Source organism: Sus scrofa, chromosome 11 (assembly GCF_054392235.1).
Source record: "Sus scrofa isolate SSC_HxYL_T2T_F1_AM1 chromosome 11, Sscrofa_HxYL_maternal_Yorkshire_Landrace_v2.0, whole genome shotgun sequence".
Lineage (NCBI taxonomy): Eukaryota > Metazoa > Chordata > Mammalia > Artiodactyla > Suidae > Sus > Sus scrofa.
Window position 1 is genome coordinate 58,850,485 of NC_139393.1, and position 21,108 is coordinate 58,871,592.

The 21,108-nt window shown below is 40.0% G+C and overlaps 1 long non-coding RNA gene across 1 annotated transcript in view; it reads left to right on the forward strand.

Annotated features, from left to right (window-relative positions):
* Window positions 1-21,108, forward strand: part of LOC146398651 (uncharacterized) — a 398,471-nt gene that overhangs the window by 188,443 nt on the left and 188,920 nt on the right. Inside the window, exon 2 of the long non-coding RNA XR_014819685.1 lies at window positions 9,698-9,760. This is a non-coding gene — a long non-coding RNA (uncharacterized LOC146398651). The remainder of the gene's footprint in view (window positions 1-9,697; window positions 9,761-21,108) is intronic.

The following is a 21,108-nucleotide window of genomic DNA, read 5'->3' on the forward strand; positions in this document are numbered from 1 at the left end:
AGACATTTCCAATCTAAGAAATGTCTTTGGATTGGAAGACAATCCCTTTGTCCTTTTGTCATCGTCATGATGGCAAAGGGTATGAAAACTTACTCGTCACCATGGTTCATAGGCAGGACCAGCCCTCAGGAGCCTCACTTTTGGCCCAGGCATCTTTTTGCCAAGCACTTGCTGCTGCCACCAATCCCCTACTGGCTCCTTGGACTAAAGCCCAGAAAGGACAGGTTAGTTTGGGGCCTGTTGGGGTTATCAGAAGAGCCCCAACACCAAAGACTCTAACTCTGACACAATCCTCACAATAGACTCAAAACAAAACAGAAAGTGATCCTGTTCATGTAATCTTAGCTCTGCCCAGGTCACCCTCTTGCCTGGCTGGTTTTGTTAATGGCAGCATAATATGATACAGATTCCAAAGGTGGAACCGTCTCCAGGACCAGGGAGTGGTGGATTATATAACCAACCTGGGGTAGTGTCAGGTTTATCAGAGGCTGATAACTAACAGCTCATGGCTACACGTCTTTGCCAAAAACATCCAGAGAGATCTTGTTTTTCTTTGTAAGGCCGAGTAAAATGGTTCAAAATCTGGTACAGTCACATGAACCCATAGTTTATTAAGATTTATTTTCCGTGTAAAATCTATGGTTCATTTGAAAACACATTCCTTAATAATCTCTTTTCCAGCTGTGCATCTATTCTTTGTCAAGCCTGGTGTGTGGTGCAGGAAACAATATATGTAATAAAACCCATAGAAGGCTGGAAATCATTGGAGAGATAAAGGATCCACACATTCGTGAATTGGCAGCAGAAAGTGATTCTAAATAATGGAAGCTCAACACATAGTGGCAAAAGAAGACAGAAGGCCAAATATATAGATAGCCAAAAAAAAAAAAAACAACATGTTTTCATAAATAAAATTATTTATTTGAGATACAGAGAAACACTAATCAAATTAGCAATCCACATTTAGGATTGGGAGTACTTAGTTCTGTGACTCTCTCTGGAAAGGATCTGGGGTTCAGGTTCTTTCTAAAAGGGAGCAGGGAGCTCCCATCATGGTTCAGCAGTTAATGAACTCGACTAGTATCCATGAGGATGCAGGTTTGATCCTTGGTTTCCCTCGGTAGGTTTCCAGTGTTGCTGTGAATTGTGTGTAGGTCACAGATGCAACTTGGATCCCGAGTTGCTGTGGCTTTTGGGTAGGCTGCCAGCTACAGCCCTGATTTGACCCCTAGCCTGGGAACCTCCATATGTCACTGGTGTGGCCTTAAAAAGAATAAAATAAAATAAAATAAAAAAGGGAGCAGTTATTAAAAATGCTTTTTATCCTTCATCCCACCTCAGCCCACTTCTCTGTGTTATGGCTTAAAAATGTTCTAGATAGAGGTGAAGTAGGAGAGGAAAGAGTGGTCCATAAAGGGGAATTTGCCCAGATCCAGTCCAAAAGAGCCTAGAAGAACTTGTATTCACCCAGGTTTTTTACTAATTCAGAGGAATCTGGGAGGTCTAATCTCAATCCAGGCTCAAATGAAAATCTAAAGTGACCTGGAGATTGAAGCCTAAGCATGTACTTAATTATTCCTTTCCACCTTCTCCTAGCAGTGGGCCAGAGCCAGCCCTGTGGATGCATCTTTTTGGGAACATATGCACATAGAATGATTGAGTTATAAATTATAAAAATTATTTTGACCTCAAATGAAGCCTTGTATTATATTATTATTAATAACATTAATGTACAGGTATTATTAATAATATTAATGTACAGCCTCATTTTTTAAGGTTGTATTATTTTTAATTTTTAAAATTTTATTTATTTAACTTTTTTCTAAAATTAAAGTATAATTGATTTACAGTGTTGTGCCAATTTCTGCTGCAAGGCGAAGGGACCCAGTCATACGTACATATACATTCCCTTTCTTATATTATTTTCCATCATGTTCTGTCCCCAAGAGACTGGATATGGTTCCCTGTGCTGTACAGCAGGGCCTTATTGCTAATCCATGCAAATGGTCCTAGAAGCTGGAAACAAAGCATGGAAATACACTCTCTCCTAAACCTCCAAAAAGAAATGCTGATACCCTAATTTTAGCCCAGTGAGACCTATGTCAGATTCCTAACCTACAGAACTATAAGGTGATATATTTGTGTTATTTTAAGCCACTCACAGTGTGGTAACTTGTTATAGCAGCAATAAAATACTAATACACATGTTTTATGAAGAAAGGGCTTCTAAGAAAGACAGTGATATGCTGGAAAATGTTTAAGAACCATCTCTCCAGGAAAACAAACAAAAACAAGCACCCTATTAGTGCTGGCAATTTCTGTGATGTAAATACTCGTAGCATGGCTGATTTCAAACTACTGGTGGTATCTTAGAGTTGGGAAGAGAGGCCCACATACTCTCAGGAGCTGGTACCATCCAGCTGCCACAGCCTACCAGAAAAAGTTTAAGAAATTGTATACTTAGCCCTTTCGGAATGTCACTGTGCACATTCAGTTTATTAGAGGTAGCTCTTCAGATAAGAAGTCTGCTTCATTCTCCTTAACCCAGCATTCCAAACTTATTTGACAACATTCTTTCTCCCGAATGGTAGCCCTTACGTGGAAACTTGGAAAGTCAGTGATGAAATAGTATCAGCCACTCTGTATGCTGTCTCCCAACTCAGATTTTTTAATGCTCTGTTGAAACATGTACCAATTTGTGAATGTTTTACTTTTTTCTTATTATTCACCTCTAATAATTGGGGGATATGCATCTAGGGTTAATAATGTAGGAGACACTGAGCTACATCTGGGTATTAGTGGCTAGCCCTCCTCACTGATTACCCACTTTGCAGAACAAGGCAAGTAGCAGCAAGCAGCTGATGAAAAAATGATCTTTATTGACATCAAAGATTTACTGACTGAGCATCTCTTCTCTTCTCCCATGATCAATGCAAGTTGTCAACTGAGTGAGGGTCACCGTGCTTCAAAGAGACCAGCTTTTGACTGCCGGGTGTAGTGTAATAAGATAAATGACATTTGCCCTGTGATGACTACTTCGTATAATTCCCTCTTGTAGGCTTTTCTGAAGCTTAGGGGAATCTTTTGATAATGATTTAATTTTTCTCCTGAGCTTGTTAACTCTGCTTATTAGTGGCGTGGGGTAGGGGGTGAGGTGCTTTAATCTTGCTAATTAACTGCATTTCTGTCTCTTCCTGTTTAGATAATTTCTTTTGGATAACTCGGTCTCTTTAGGGTGAATGTTCAGTCCTTCAGGTTTCTCAACCACTTTCCTGCTCTTCCCCAAGATGGTGTCATAGGCCTCAGGGTTGGGGGCTGGGGACACAGTGTAATCCGGTGGCAGTGGGCAAGTGGAGCTTCTATGAATGCAGGTCCTTGTTCTATGTGTGGGGAGGGGGTTAGTCCGTGCTGGTCCACAGGGGTCTGCTGACACCTGGCTGGCTCCACATGGCCTCTGGAGAGATCATGCTGATACCCACACCTGCTATTGGGGGCCCAGCCATCTGCCGGCAGTCTTCACATCTCCATGTTCTGTGGTGTTCGCTTCCAACCCAGACTTCTGCCAGCCTTCTCGACACATCTCTGTGCCCTATTTGCCACTGATAGGATCCAGGCATGGCCCACGCTGAAAAGTGCTCCTTCAGGCTCTCAAGGGACATCTCTCCTGTTACTGCATCATCATGCTGGTGGCATGTTGGATGAGACACAGAGACAAATGTAGAGCCTCTCCATCCCTCAAATTTTATCGGAGAAAGTGGGTTATTAACTCATGTTCTTGGATCTTCCAAGATGTCAGGGGGCATGGGGCTTAGACCCTTAGGAATCTGGTTCTGCCATATTGCCTAACACGTCTCTACTTTTTACACGCTGCCATGTTCATCAAGTGGCTTTGCTGTGTGCTTTCTTTCTGATTGAAACATGTCTTAGGCCACATCTATTTCAATAAACCTCATGACTTAGCTTTCATGAGGACCTTCTCTGTGTTGGGAAAAAACTCTAAAATATGCAGTGGCCAAGTGTGGTTTTTCATATAAGTCACCATGGAAAAAATAGACAGTGGAGGTTGACCTAGAATGACAATATCAATACACAGGCTTCATATCCCAGCTAGTCCCATTATACCTGCTGATAGAACTGTGCTAATGAAGGGTAGAGGTGTTCTTGACCCCCACTTGAGAATTTAAGTAAATCCCAATTTACCTTTTTTTTTTTTTTTCTTTTTCAACCACACCCATGCCATATAGACATTCCCAGGCCAGGTATCAAATCTGATCTGCAGCTGTGACTTACGCCACAGCTACAGCAATGCTGGATTCTTAACCCATTGCAACAGGTTGGGGATCAAACCAGTGCCTCCACAGAGACAAGCCGGGTCAATAACCCACTGTGCCACAGCAGGAACTCCCCCAGTTGAGTTTCATGCCTAGTGTGTACAGTAATTTTCTTTATACATAGGAGCTAAAGTGGTCTAATCCTAGTGGACATCAGTATTCATAATGTGCTTTAAATAGACTCAGGGGAGTTCCCCTTGTGGCTCAGAGGTAACAAACCCAACTAGGATGCATGAGGTCAAGGGTTCAATCGCTGGCCTGGCTCTGTGAGTTAAGGATCCGGTGTTGCTGTGAGCTGTGCTGTAGGCCAGTGGCTACAGCTCTGATTCGATCCCTAGCCTGGGAATCTGCATATGCTGCACATGCAGACCTAAAAAAATGGGAAAAAATGTGCATTGACTGAATATTAAATATCCAATCTGGGGTTAAAAATGCAAACTATTGCCTTTGAAATAGATAAGCAATGAGATCCTGCTGTATAGCACTGGGAATTATATCTAGTCACTTATGATGGAGCATGATAATGTGAGAAAAAGAATGTATATATGTATGTGTGACTGGTTCACTTTGCTGTACAGTAGAAAATTGACAAAATACTATAAACCAACTATAATGGAAAAAATAAAAATAAAGAAAAAATCCAACCAATTGTGAATATTGAATTGGGCTCTATAGTAATTTTTTTATGGCAAAATAAGCATAATTAGAACAAGCAGAGGCTATCTGGGTATTTCTTATCATCATTATGGTTGTTGTTATTACTACAGACCATACTGCTTTTAGCTCTAATCAGTCGTTCTTTTTAAAATTTAAACTATTTTAAATAAGTGAATATGTTTCTTATAGCAAAGTTTAGAGAGCACAAGTAGTTATAAAAAATAATCAATATACTATCTGAAGATAATCACCATTAATTGTTTGGTCTACATATTTGTTTCTCAAAAAAATGATATTATTCTATATTTACTATTTTAGGGTGCTTTTTATTTTGGCTTAAAATATTTAGACATCTTTTAAATATTTTTCTTCTATTCTAAATGCTACATTCTACTGATTTTAATATATCTTTCTTTCAATTTTATGAGATATTAGAATACTTTTTTTGCCTCCTGGTTAAAAAGAGCATTTGGCTTCATTTAGGAGGATTTTCTTTCCATTGTGTCCAAACAGTCTTTTGTACTTTTAGGAATTCCTTCTATTTTTCAACATGAGAAATGGTTTTATTGGGCTATGCATTTGATTAATGAGTTATGCCTGGGCCTGGCTTTGAGTCATAGGCTCAGCTATAATTGGTAGACCCACATTCTGCCTTAAGATTATCTCGATACTGTTGGAACACATTAACTAACTCTAATGCCTGTTGTCCTGAATATAAATGTAAGCTAATTTGTTTAAGATAAGGACAGAATGCATGCTGGGGCTGCAGGTGAACATGCTCTCTGAAAGCGTAAGTGGGAGTTCCCGTTGTGGCTCAGTGGTAACGAACCCAACTTCTATCCATGAGGACAAGGGTTTGATTCCTGGCCTCGCTCAGTGGGTTAAGGATCCAGTGTTTCTGTGAGCTATGGTATAGGCTGCAGATGCAGCTTGGATCCTGCATTGCTGTGACTGTGGTGTAGGCTGGCAGATACAATCCTGATTTTGACTCTTAACCTGGGGACTTCCATATGCCATGGGTGCAGCCCTAAAAAAAAAAGGAAAGAAAGAAAGAAAGAAAGAAAGTGTAAGTGTGCCAGGTGTCTAGGACAGGTTCTGCTCAATACAATAAACTCTAAATGGCCTTTGGTCCCTTGGCCAACAGGTTGCATAGATGTAGACATTTCTCAAGTAGGAAATATCTGTGTCCAGACTAAATCGATATTCCTGGAAGCTGAGAATTCAAACCCAAACAGAACAACAAAAAAATATTCCTAGTACACAGCTGTAAGAAAACAGCTGCCATTTACTTGAGATAAATACAACAAACCGAGCCAAAGTGGACCATTGTATTTTGTGTAGAAAGAAGCTATAAGTACGTTACTGAAAAAAAAATCAGGTAGGTGGATGAGTGTAGGGAAATTTTAGAGACAGGGAAAATTAATAAGCTCTTCATCAGAGCAGACTATATAAACTATATTAATTCTATGCACATTACTCTCTATACCATAAAATGTTACGTAACTTCTATCTGAGAAAATACCCTGGTAACAGCATTTGTCTTAGTTTGCTTGCTATGTGAGTTCAAAAATAGTAACATTACATTTATTTAAGCATGTTGTATGATGAATCTGGCTCTCAGAAATGTCTCTTTTTATAGTTTAATACTAATCCTTAGAGATAGGAAAATTGTCAATGACAGTAAGTACATTTTATTATCACTATCTTGCAGGAAAATTTGTATCCCTTTTTTTCTTTTACTTTTTTTTTTTTTTTTGTCTTTTTAGGGCTGCACCCTCAGCATGTGGAAGTTCCCAGGCTAGGGGTCAAATTGGAGCTGCAGCTGCTGGCCTATGCCACAGCCACAGCAATGAGGGATCTGAGCCGTGTCTGGAACCTACACCACAGCTCATGGCAACACTGGATCCTTAACCCACCGAGCAAGGCCAGGGATTGAACCTGCATCTTCATGGACACTAGTTGGGTTCATTACCACTGAGCCACCACGGGAACTCCCTCTATCCTTTTGATATCAAAGTTGGAAATTCATGGCAGAGCAGTGTAATCTTTGTGTAGCATATCAAGTCCCAGGATTCTTCATAATATAATTGAAAGTCAAAGATTGTTTGAGAATGGAAAGCAAAATACATAATGACTAGTTACTTAGGAATGTTTTCTAATTTTTCTACAGAGTATTAATAGAATAATACAAACTTCATTAAACATTATCTTCTGTGACTTAGGTTGTCTGATAAAACAGTTAAGTACATTTGATACTATATTTCTGCGTGTGTGTGTGTGTGTGTGTGTGTGTGTGTGTGTGCGCGCGTGTGTGCTAGGTCACAATGGGATGCAATTAAAAATGTTTTCTGAGAAATAGAAACTAATAAGGAGTTGGGCCAAATTCTGGAGTGAATTATTCATGGAAAGTGACATCTGAAAAGCTCAGTGTCCAATAAAAGCACAAGGGAAATAAGTAAATATTTCCTTTTCTTATAGCCTTTTTTTTTTTAAGACAGATGTTATTACATTACCTTATTCTGAGAGACTACTGCAGAGTGGAGAATGAAAACAGCATTTTACTTTTTATATTTCTAAAGTGAAGTGATCCAATTTAATCTGCTCATTTTGCATATAAGACATTTGAAGCATCTAAACTAGGACTCTGTCAATTAATGGAGAGTGCTGCATACATAGAAAATATTTCTGCTTATCTCTCCTGTAGGCAAAGATCTCCTAATAGCTTTATGAAGATAATTCTAAATGACCATGATTATGTTTGTTGAGTGTAGTACATTGAGCTCATTGATGTCTAAGGCCCATTGTGCTTTATCATTTTCTTTGGAGTTATTCCTTAATGAAGTTTAGCATTTTCCAAGTTGTTTGAAAAAAAAGGATTTTCTGCTTTTTCTTCAACATTGCTAAAAGTGTGTTTACATTATTTTAAAATCCTTAAATTACAAACGAACTGCTGTTCCATCTGTTCAAGTGAATGCACAAAAATACATGAGATTATTTGCTGCAAATTATTTTGTATGTGTGTATATAAATAAATTTAAATTCCATATAAATTCTACCCAGCGACTATTATCAATAATGTCACCAGAAAGTTTGGGGAGGGGGTAATTCCCGTCGTGGCTCAGTGGTTAACAAATCTGACTAGGAACCGTGAGGGTGTGGGTTTGATCCCTGGCCTCACTTAGTGGGTTAAAGATCCAGCATTGCCTTGAGCTGTGGTGTAGGTGTCAGATGCGGCTAGGATCCCGCATTGCTGTGGCTGTGGCGCAGGCCGGCAGCTGTAGCTCTGATTGGACCCCAGGCCTGGGAACCTCCATATGCTGCGGGCATGGTGCTAGAAAAGACAAAAAAAAAGAGAAAGTTTTCAGGGGTATTAGGAAGTGGCCATAGGCTGTAGAAAGAAAGAGGAACTAGAGATGAGCTAGAAAGCAGTTTGGGGATTATGTTACGACATAAGGATATTGCAATGATTGTGTCAACAGTTGTTGAGTAGTGCAAAGTAGGAGACACTTATGCTGTGTCCTGTAGAGGCTCTAGTCTTGCTGTCCAATATCCAGCTACTAGTCATCTGTGACTATTTAAATTTTAATTGTTTTCTTTTTGTGGCCGCACCTGCTGCACACAGAAGTTCCCAGACTAGGTGTGGAATCAGAGCTGCAGCTGAGGCCTAAGTCACACCACAGCCACAGTGGTTCCGAGCTGCATCTGTGACCCATGCGGCAGCTCCTTAATCCATTGATCAAGGCCGGGGATTGGACCGACATCCTTCAAGAGACAATGTTGGGTTGTTAACCGGCTGAGCCACAGGGCGATCTCCTTATATTTTAATTTTAATGAATTTCAATAAGTAAAATTAAAGTTCAGTTCCTCAGTGACACTGGCCACGTTTTAAACGCTTGATAACACATGTGACTGGTAGCAACCGTGTTGCAGAGTGTGGATAGAAAATGTCTACATCATCACAGAGAGCTCTGCAGGGAGAGCGGGCAGGAGAGCCAAGGATGTGGTCCTTGGTGCTGTTGATGTTGGTAATGCATTTGTGGAGATGATGTAAGCAAATGGCTTCAACATCACACAGTGTGAATTATGGGCAATTGAGAAAGTAAAGACAAAACACCTAAAAAAGGGCAGAGGAGAAGCAATTAAATCACAAAGCATGCTCAGAAGAGAGTTGTAGAAAAAGTAGCATCTGAAGTGGGAATAAGGAAAGAATATGAGTTCAGCAGCCAAAGATAAATTGAAACATTCTCTACATAAGCAAAGACAGGGGTTTAAGCGCAGAAAAGGATGGCAAGTGAACTGATGAAAAGTGACGGCAAGAGAGGTGAACACACAAGCCATTGGAGTTCTGGCTCTGAAAGGCCTTGAGGGCTAAGAGTTTGGACTTTTTCCTGAAGGGATGGAGAAACCACTAGAACTCTGGAATGGGAGATGTGAGCCGAGTATTATTTCAGGAAGATATTTTGGCAGCAATGTGGAAACTGGATCAGGTGGAGAGAGAAGTTGATAAACCACATTAATGCATATGGAAAGTGGGCCAGGTGTGCAGTTGTAAAGACCTGAACCTGAGCATCAGCCAGTCACTCGGGACATATATTACACTGAATCTTGATAAAATAAGTTTATCTTGTGATGGCATTATTAGAAATCCAGGTCTCCATTTTTCTCTAAATGATTGATTGTTGTATATCTCTCTTTCATTATCTTCACAGTCAGAAGGATCCAGGTTCCTCAAGATTCATAGCAGAACAATAGGAGGGACCAAGGATAATAAGGTAAGATCAGTGAGAAAAAAAATGAAGGGAATGGAAATAATTCAGCCTGAATGAATCCAACATTTTTAGAGTGGCTGTGATTAGAGAGATCTAGAGAGATCTACAAAGGTCTACAGAGTTGGAATCTTCCTCTTAATCACATCTGCCCCCAGTGCTGGTTTCACGTACACAGTAGCACAGTAGCTGCATATGTGGCTTCTCAATTTTGCTGTCAATGACGTCTCATGTTGGGAGTATTTACACTAAGGAAATTGGCAAATGCTATGAATCAGCCAGCTGTGCCTGCAGAGCTGTGTAACCCCTGCATCCGCAGGAACCTCACAGACGAGCTGGATCACGTCTTTAAAAGACAAGACCAGAAGCCAAGGACGTTGTTGTTCTTGAGCTGTCATATGAGGGGCAGGGAGGCTGGTTCTTCCTACGGAAAGTCGTTAACTCCAGGCGCACATGTAAATCTAGGGTGTTTTGTAATGTCACGTACGACTTGGGCCACATATGCAAATGCTTCAAATGTATGAAGTGTTAAAGTTTATTTTTCCTTTCTTGCTTTGCGTGGAGCTGGTCAGGCGTCATTCAAGAGAGTGGAGACTCCCTCTTCCTGGTTTCCTTGTACACTTTTTATGTAGCGTGACCTGTGATTTATGGACAGGAAAGCCGTCAATGTGTTACACTCTTCCTAGTTAATGTGTATAGCTTATCTTCCTTTAAATTTAGAAAATGTAGGTTTTTTCTTTCTCTTTTAAAGGGCTTCAGCTCCTCCATAACTGTGTACTTTTCCTTCTGCAACAATAATAAGGATGCTGGCGATGAGTGCTGTTTTTCTGTAATGACCAGCTGCCATTGGTTGAGTACTTGTTTTGTTTCTGGTGTTATCCTAAGCCCTTTGCTGACACCATCTCCTTTAATCTTCACCACCAACCTTTTAGTAAGAAATTGTTGCATTCATTTGCCAGATGACAAAATAAGATCAGAGAGGTTAAGAAACTTACCTGAAGTCACTTAAGTGGCTGATCTGGGATGTCAGTTCAAATCTCAGACTGTTAATGCTGACCCTTCCCCACTGAGCAGTAGCATGGACAAAATAATGCTTTTGTGGCAGTGATAAGGGCTTGCAGGAGCCCTGTGGAGTGAAGAATGACAGCCCAAGGGCTCTGGCAACCAGGAATGAGGCTTTTTTTAGCTCGTGCCCAGCAAAGTGGGTTGCTATTAGCTTTAGGGGCATGTGGGGAGAATAAAGCTCAAGGTACATTGGGATGCACAACGGGACCCTGTTCTAGAGAACTTACTTCCTCAGAAACCTCACAGGTCATGAGTGGATTTGGTGCTTCTAATAAAATGCCAGTGAGAATTCCCAGAGTGAGTCAGGGGCCCCAGACGGAGAAAATCTATGACCAAATCTTTCCAAGTCTTGCCTCACTCCGAAGCTCCCATATTTAAAAACAACAATAACAAACTATTCAGGCATTTCCGAGATGCAACCTACATTTACAGTTATGGGGGAAAAGAGTACTTTGTGTATACCTAGAATACTACAGAATGGGTATATGACTCTAGGGTCAAAAATGCACAAACCAAGCTTGCAAAAGGACCCAATTACAATAGCAAATAAGGCTTGTGGAACTGAGGCCATTTCATGAATTGGGTGTGTAACATGGCAAAGCCATTTGCTTTTATAATGTCATGTTTGTGTATATTCACACTTACGCACGGACATGCATCTATTATAGTAACTCAGTAAAATACCCAGAGGGCATGGAAATTCCTGCCTAGACTTGGGTTTTTAGACATGCTCCCTTTATTCTCAACACCCGTGCACATGAGAAACTGCAGCTCGAGCACAGACTTGGCAGGCAGAGCCCGTTCACTGTTTTCTTAAGCGCTCTCCCTTCCTTTCTCTTCAGTGTACCTATTTTGGGGGCGCTAAGCAGCCTCGCACTTGCCTCTCAGGCTTCCGAGAGGTATTGAAGACTTGTTTGGAGCACATAATTTATGCTGCGCTGAAAAAGAGCCGGGACTGAAATGGTGCCCAGAGAAGCTGAGTTCTCTGAAGCCCGGGATCACATTAATATGCAGTATTTCATTTACAACCCCCTTCTAAGCAGGTTTGAGAGGATAATGCCTTGTTTGAATAATAATATGGCACATTTTACCATTCAAAGTGCTTTCACACACATCCTCCCCCTCATTTTATTTTTGAAACAATGAAGGAGATAAGGCCAGGATGATGACCTATAGAGAATCGGCTCAGAAAGGTCAAGTGATTTACTCAAAGTCACATTGCAAGTTCTCAGCAAAGCCGGAATGAGAAGCTGTGAGTCTTCATTCTCAGCTCAGCTGGGGTTTTTTACAAGAATGTTGGTGGCTGCCACTCCATGGGTAGAATGCTGAAATTCTCAGGCACAGCGTATTGCTTTGAAGCATGCTCTTCAGTAGTTCACTTTTAGCGTCATTTAGATTTTGGGGTGATCTGAGAAGATGGCAGGGAATTTTGTAGAAAAGTTTATCATTGAGATGTGGACTTTAAAATCTGACGAAAGGCACCTCAATTTCTTAAACGAACTTTGCAAAATTGGATTCAAGTTGCATGTAATGACAGTGATTCTTGCTATCTCTTTTTCATCCTTATGTTGAATCCTAGGCAGGGCTGTGAGTTTTATGTGAGACAATTTGTGGAAAGGCGAATGGTAATCCCTGAGGTAGTGAATAAGGGGGGCTGACCTAGGTGCTATTAGTGTCAGAAATTATTTGATTGATTTGATTTGTAATTTCAGCAGTTTCAGCTTGTTAGAAGTAGCATTTTGACTTGTTCACGCAATTTCCAGGCTTAGTCCCTTTTCATTAGTTTCATTCAAACATGCTTTAAAGACGTGTATTATTTTGGGTAACATATAAATGTGATATACATGTGTATAGCTGTATATAAGCTAAATGTTTTTAATGGAGGTTTGTTTTGTTTGTTTGTTTGTTTTTAGGGCTGCACTTGCAGCATATAGAGGTTCCCAGACTAGGGGTCAAATCGGAGCTGTAATCGCTGGCCTACACCACAGCCACAGCAACGTCAGATCTGAGCTGCATCTTTGACCTACACCACAGCTCAGGGCAACACGGAGCCTTAACCCACCGAGCAAAGCCAGGGATCGAACCTGCGTCCTCATGGATGCTAGTCAGATTCATTTCCACTGAGCCACAATGGGAACTCCCAGAACTATTTTCTTACACTTTTTTATTTGTGATCCCCTTTCTCTCTTCTCACATTCTTCTCCCTCCCCTCCAGTGACCCATAAAAATAATATATTCTGTATCTTTTATACATCTTATCATGTTCACGTAATTACAAACCAAAGCATTCACAGATATACATACATGTACACATAAACATATGTATATATATATGTACACACAAATGTTAGGTTTGCATTATTTCCTCTGTCACAGCCCACCGCAGCCAAGAATTGAAACACAGGCGCTTTACAAAAAGTATATTAAAGTATATTAAAGTGAGAATAGAGACTGGCCTGGCCCTACGATTGGGTTTTTCTTATATCTCCATGCTGTGGATCTGGATGGGGGCCTGATATTTCCCACCCGGCCCACTGATTCTTCCGGCTGTGGCCCACTGCACATGCGTAAGGGCTGAGTATTGATTGGTTTTTGTATGGGGCATATCTGATTGGTGTTGGGCAAGATACCTCATTTGCGTGGGGGACAGGTTATAGGGAAATTCCCTGGAGAATCCCTTGACATTACGTCTGCTACACCTGGTGGCTCAAGGTGGGGGAAAGGGCATTACAATGAGATGGGGGGTGATGATAAGGGTCTGGTAATTCTTCCCTTGGCCAGAGGCTTTGGGTTTAATCTTGAAGGGAACTTGAAGCCTAACTTGTGTATATATACATACCTATGCATATGCAGGATAGGGATGATTTTTGATCATTTTCTATAAATAAGATTATATAATAAAAGTTTTCCACAATTTGCTTGCTCACTTACCGATACCATATGAAAATACTTCTACTCTGTTGAATGGTCTATTCTATGTTCTTTTTTTTTCTTACTCAATGAATTTATTGCATTTATAGTTGTACAATGATCATCACAATCCAGTTTTATAGGATTTCCATCTCACAACCCCAGTACATCCCCCCATCCCCCAAACTGTCTCCTTTGGAAACTATAAGGTTTTCAAAGTCTGTGAGTCAGTATCTATTCTGCAAAGAAGTTCATTGGGTCCTTTTTTCAGATTCCACATGTAAGTGACAGCATTTGATATTGGTATCTCATTGTCTGACTGACTTCACTCAGCATAATTTCTAGGTCCATCCATGTTGCTAGAAATGCCAGTATTTCGTTCCTTTTAATGGCTGAGTAATATTCCATTGTGAATATGTACCACATCTTCTTGATCCACTCCTCTGTTGGTGGACATTTAGGTTGTTTCCATGTCTTGGCTATTGCAAAGAGTGCTTCAATGAACATTGGAGTACTTGTGTCTTTTCAAGACATGGTTTTCTCTGGATAGATGCCCAGGAGTGGGATTGCTGGATCAAATGGTAGTTCTATGTTTAGTTTTCTGAGGAATCTCCATACTGCTTTCCACAGTGGTTGCACCAATTTACAATCCCACCAACAGTGTACTAGGGTTCCTTTTTCTCCACACCCTCTCCAGTACTTACTGTTTGTAGACTTTTGGATGATGGCCATTCTGGCTGGTGTAAGGTGGTACCTCAGAGTGGTTTTGATTTGCATTTCTCTGATAATGAGTGATGTTGACAACATCTCTTCATGTGTTTTTTGGCCATCTGTATGTCTTCTTTGGAGAACTGTCTGTTTAGATCTTCTGCCCATTTTTTGATGGGATTGTTTGTATTTTTGGTATTGAGTGGTAGGAGGTATTTATAAATTTTGGAGATTAATCCCTTATCAGTCTATTCATTTGCAAAAATTTTCTCCCATTCTGTGTGTTGTCTTTTCATTTTGTTTAGGGTTTCCTTTGCTGTGCAGAAACTTTTAAGTTTAACTAGGTCCCATTTGTTTATTTTTATTTATACTGTCAATACTCTAAAAGGTGGATCTGAGAAGATGTTGCTGTCAGAGAGTGTTTGGCCTATGTTTTCCTCTAAGAGTTTTATAGCATCTGGTCTTACATCTAGGTCTTTAATCCATTTAGAGTTTATTTTTGTGTATGGTGTTAGGGAGTATTCTAATTTCATTCTTTTACATGTGGCTATCCAGTTTTCCCAGCACCACTTATTGAACAAGCTGTCCTTTCTCCATTGTATGTTCTTGCCTCCTTTGTCATAGATGAGTAGGCTGTAGGTGCGTGGGTTGAATTTTGGGCTTTCTGTCCTGTTCCACTGATCTATATTTCTGTCTTTGTGCCGGTACCATATGGTTTTGATGACTTTTGCTTTGTAGTGTAGTCTGAAGTCAGGAAGCCTGATTCCTCCAGCTCCTTTTTTCTTTTTCAGGATGTCTTTGGGTATTCTGGGTCTTTAGAGCTCCCAAACAAACTTCAAAATACTTTGTTAGAGTTCTGTGAAAAATGTCCTTGGTAATTTGATAGTGATTGCATTGAATCTTTAGATTGCCTTGGGGAGTATATTCATTTTGATAATATTAACTCTTCCAATCCATGAGGATGGTATATCTTTCCATCTATTTGTGTCATGTTTGATTTCTTTCATCAGTGTCTTATAGTTTTCAGAGTACAGGTCTTTTGTCTCTTTAGGTAGGTTTACTGCGAGATATTTTATTGTTTTTGATGTGATGGTAAATGGGATTGCTTCCATAATTTCTCCTTCTGATCTATCATTGTTGGTGTCTAGAAATGCCATTGATTTCTGTGTATTAATTTTGTATCCTGCAACTTTGCCAAATTCATGGATGAGCTCTAACAGTTTTCTGGTAGAGTCTTTAGGATTCTCTAGGTATAGTATCATGTCATCTGCAAATAATGATAGTTTTACTTCTTCCTTTCCAATTTGGATTCCTTTTATCTCTTACTTCTCTGATTGCTGTGGCTAGGACTTCCAAAACTGTGTTGTATAGTAGTGGCCATAATGGGCATCCTTGTCTTGTTCCTGATGTCAGTGGGAATTCTTTCAGTTTTTCACCATTGTGAATTATGTTAGCTCTGGGTTTGTCATATATGGCCTTTATTATGTTGAGGTAGGTTCCCTCTATGTCCACTTTCTGAAGGGTTTTTATCAGAAATGGGTGTTAGATTTTGTCAAAGGCTTTTTCCACGTCTATTGAGAGGATCAAATGGTTTTTATTCTTCAGTTTGTTAATGTGTATCACACTGATGGATTTGCGGTTATTGAGAACCCTTGCATCCCTGGGATAAATCCCACTTGATCATGATGTACAATCCTTTTAATGTATTGTTGGATGCAATTTGCTAGTATTTTGTTGAGGATTTTTGCATCTATGTTCATCAGTGAAATTGGTCTGTAGTTTTCTCTTTTTGTGGTATCTTTGTCTTGTTTTAGAATCAGGGTGATGGTAGCCTCATAGAATGAGTTTGGGAGTGTCCCTTTCTCTGCAATTTTTTGGAATAGTTTCATAAGGAGAGGTGTTAGCTCTTCTCTAAATGTTTGGTAGAATTCGCCTGTGAAGCCATCTGGTCCTGGACTTTTGTTTGTTGGAAGTTTTTAAATCACCATTTCAATTTCAGTTCTTGTGATGGGTCCATTCATCTTTTCTATCTCATCTTGGTTTAGTCTTGGAAGATGGTACTTTTCTAAGAATTTGTCCATTTCTTCTAGGTTTTCCTTTTTATTGGCCTATAGTTGCATATAGTAGTCTCTTAGGATCCTTTGTATTTCTGTGGTGTCCATTTTTATTTCTAATTTTATTGATTTGAGTCATCTCTCTTTTTTTCTTGATAAGTCTGGCTAAGGGTTTTCTCTTTCTCCCTTATCTGGGTTATAGTTATCTATCTTTTCATTTTTATAGGTTTTTGGGATGGTGACCTTTTTACAGATAATAGAGTTGTAGCCTCTCTTACTTCTGGTGTCTGCCCCCCTTGTGACTGAAGTTGGTACGGGGGCTTGCTGTAGGTTTCCTGATGGAAGGGATTGATGCCTGTCCACTGGTAAGTGCAGCTTATTCCTATCCCTCTGGTGGGTGGGGCTTTGTCTCTGAATGAGATTAGAGGTCACTGTGTGCCTGAGGGTTCTTTACGAAGCCTGTTTACTGATGAGTGGGGCTGTGATCCCACCTGGATTGTTGTTTGGCCTGGGGCTTCTCAGCGCTGATGGGCGGGGCCTGATTTTCCCAAAATGGCCACCTCCAGAGAAAGGCATGCTAATGAAGATTCACAAGAGCTTTGCTTTCAATGTCCTTCCACCACAACAAGCCAAACTCACTCCTCCTTTCCCAGGAGGTCCTCCAAGAACTGCAGCCAGGTCCAAGACAGATTCCCACAGAGACCCTGCTTTGCCCTGGGACCCAGTGCACGTGAAAGTCTGTGTGCGCCTTTTAAGAATCTCCCCTTCCCCCAGTCCCATGGAGCTCCTGTGCACAAGCCCCACTGCCCTTCAATGCCAGATGCTCCAGGAGCTCTTTCTCCCAGTGCCACATCCCCACTGGTGGGAGTTTAATGTGGGTCTTAGAACTCTCACTCCTGTAGGTGAGTCTCTGTGAACCAGTTACTTTCCAATCTGTGGGGCTTCCCACCCGGGAGGTGTGGGGTTACTTATATCACGTAATTGCCTCTCCTACCTCTTGATGTGGCCTCCTCTTTGTCTTCTGGAGTAGGATATCTTTTTGAAAGTTTCTGGTCCATTTGGTTGAAGATTGCTCAGCACTTGGTTGCAAATTTTGTTTTTAGGAGAGTAGTTGTGCTGCAGTCCTTCTAGTCTGTCATCTTAATCCCATCTCCTCTCCTATGTCTCTATTTTCTTATCTCTATTGGCTGCCTTATATTCCACAGTAGGGTAGTACCACATGGATTCAACCATTCACATTTCAGCAGACTTTCATTTATTTCCATTTAGTTTTCTTTTTTACCACTTTAAACAATCCTAGGTGAGGTATATTCAAACAATGTTGCAAAAAATACTTACAAAGTTTATATAATTTTTTTTCTATAGGGTGACCATACAGGGAATTTTGGATTGAAAATATAACTTAATAGAGTTTTCTAAAAGGGACTTCAACTCTTCATGTTTCCAGTGCTGTGTTCAGGGTGGGGTGAGGGTCTTTTCTTTTATTCAAATCATATTTACTTTTATCTAAATCTATAACAAGTGTTCTTATAACTTTCGTCAGTTTGAGGGCAAATTGATAAAGTAATATATTTTTGTCCCAATGTATTTCTCATACATGACTGCTAGTGAAATTTTACGTCTTTTCATACAATTATTATACTAATAATTGTATGATCTGCTCTTCCATGAACTGCCTACAACTATCCCATGCCTATAATTCAACAGTTCTTTTTTCTTTTATTGGTGATATCTACCTATCTATCATCTGCCTTTGTATATATCATAATGAACATTATGTATTTACTCTTTATTATTTGACTGAAAACTACTTTTTTCCTATTCTAAGTTGGTCTTTTGACTTTGGTGTCTTTTGCTGATTTAGTGTTTTTAAAGTACAGCCGGTCCATCTTTTCTTTTATAACTTCAATTTCTTGTGTTGCTTAGAATTGTAAATGATGTCTTTTTTTTTTTTTGTCATTTCTTGGGCCGCTCCCCTGGCATATGGAGGTTCCCAGGCTAGGCGTCCAATTGGAGCTATAGCCACCAGCCTACGCCAGAACCACAGCAACATGGGATCCAAGCCGCATCTGCAACCTACATCACAGCTCACGGCAATGCCAGATCCTTAACCCACTGAGCAATGCCAGGGATCGAACCCAAAACCCCATGGTTCCTAGTCAAATTGGTCAACCACTGCGCCATGGTGGGAACTCCCATGATGTCTTTTAGATCTTCAAATTTTTGCAATCTATTATTTACAATTTCGTCCATCAGAATTAAATGCTGCAAGCTTGGTTTTCTTTCTCTATGTCAGGGCTAGTGATTCAATAATCTATTCTGTCCCACAATACATTAAACTATTACTTTCTCTTTATTCAATTCTCACATGTGCTGGAATTCACTCATTTACTTCTTTTATGTGCTATTGCTGTTGTTGTTGTTTTAGCTTCTTAAAACTAGTAGAAAATGTATCAATTGATTCATAGTCTGGCACCACAATCTGCCTGATGGTAACTCCTAGAATTTCTGGAACAGATTGTAATAAATTGGAAAATATCTCAAGGGGCTGCTCTCAAAATCCAAAAGCCATCAATTAGCGGCATTTTGTGGCAATTACCTGATATTCAGAGGAACAGGGAGGCATTACAACACACAAATATACTGTACAGGCATCACATCACAACAGCCCAAGGGCAAGGAAGTGTGAGGGAGCTGTGTCACTGGCCGTATTTCATGACTATGAGCATGATGGCCATGGCCACATTACCGTCAGTGAAGACACAAGTGGGCAAGTATGCAGTCTTGTTGGACACAGGGTGGCTGGCATTTTTCTTTTTGTTCGTAAATTTTGGCCACATCAGTCTTCATGATGGTTTTAGCTTGGCTGTGCAATTGCTATCAGCTCTGAGACTGATGGTATAGTAATAGTAGATTTGCAATTACAGTTGACTCAAAATTTATCTTTGTCTGCAAAGATTTGACAAAGTGTTGGAATACCCTTGCATATATCAAAGAAAGGCAGGCTGGATGAAAATACAACTGCAAGTAAAAAGCCTACATTCCAGTGCTGTTGATGAGTTAAATGAAATTATTAGTAGTATTATTTTTGCTTTTTAGGGCCACACCCATGGCATATGGAAGTGCCCAGGCTAGGGGTCAAATCAGAGCTATAGCTCTTGGCCTACACCATAGCCATAGATACGAGCCAGATCCAAGCCAGATTCTAGTGGCATCTGTGACCTACCCCACAGCTCACTGCAACACCAGATCCTCGACCCACTGAGTGAAGCCAGGGATCCAACCCCCATTCTCATGGATACTAATTGGATTTGTTTCTTCTATGCCATGATGGGAACTCCCAAAATTATTGTTTTCATATGACTGAATTCTTCTCTTGGTTATGGATTTAAAATTGTTATTAAAGCCTTGGGTGATAACTTGGAGAACAGGGTTATTGCATTCTCAGGGGACACAGAGCATGATAGGTAGAAAAAAATCAAGATTCACAATCACCTCATCAGGTTATAATCCTCCAGTAGTGACACACTGGGCTATCAGTAAATTTCCTCATATGATCAAAAAAATCATAAAGGTAAATATTGCATTTGAGCAAAGTTGCTATGACCCAGAATAGATATTATAGAGTATTTATGTTTTTATGTCATCTTTTTCAACCACAAATAAGCTGTATATTCTGGCTAGAAATACCTAGGTCAATGTAAAATTACTTCGTTTTGAAAATAAGATTTGACATCATACTCTAAGTATCGTAGAATGTATTTTTTATAAAATGTTTTGTTCCAAATCACTTGATGTCTATTCAGTTCAGTAAATATGTGACAGGTGCCTACCGTGACTCAGACACTACAGAATATTCCAGGAAAAAGGATGCGAATAAGATGCCGTCTCTGATCTCAAGGAACTCAGAGTTTAATGGCAAAGGCAGACCTGAAAAATAGATGACGTCAAGGTACTCACAGGAAGGCACTGTGGTTACCTAGCTATCGGCTGTAAAAGTTGTTAATGGATTTTCATTTTCATTTATACTACTTTTACCTGAAAGATGTCTCTGGCTCCCTTTTAACTCTGCCACTTAGGAGGGAATTATTCTTACATGGCTGTGGAGTCCTAAGTCCCACATTCCTTGACTAATGGTTGAAAAGCAGCAAGAGTTTCCTGACTAATTGGCATTTCAAAGAATAATAAGGATCTCTTAAATATAATATATTTATTTTTAAGACTATCAGCAAGTACAGATTTGGTTTGTTTGACTTTCTAGTAATGGCACCGATTTATAATAGAGAGAGCTAGGTTTCTCCAAATACTTTTATTATTATCATTTCGACAGCAAAGAACAAAGCAAACAAACCAAAGCAAAAGAATACAGTTGATCCTTGAACAATGGAGGTTAGGCCACATGGTCAGAAATTGGGAATTAACTTTACGGTCTCTCCTCCGTATTGGAAGTTTCGCATACAGCCAGCTGTGGATCGTATTATCGTATCTATTTATTGAAAAAAAATCTGTGTTTAAGTGGATCTGGACAGTTCAAACTCACACTGTTCACGGTTCAACTGTAATAGCAACATTATCTTTGTGGTAGAAGCAAGAACATCAAATAATACATGTCCATTT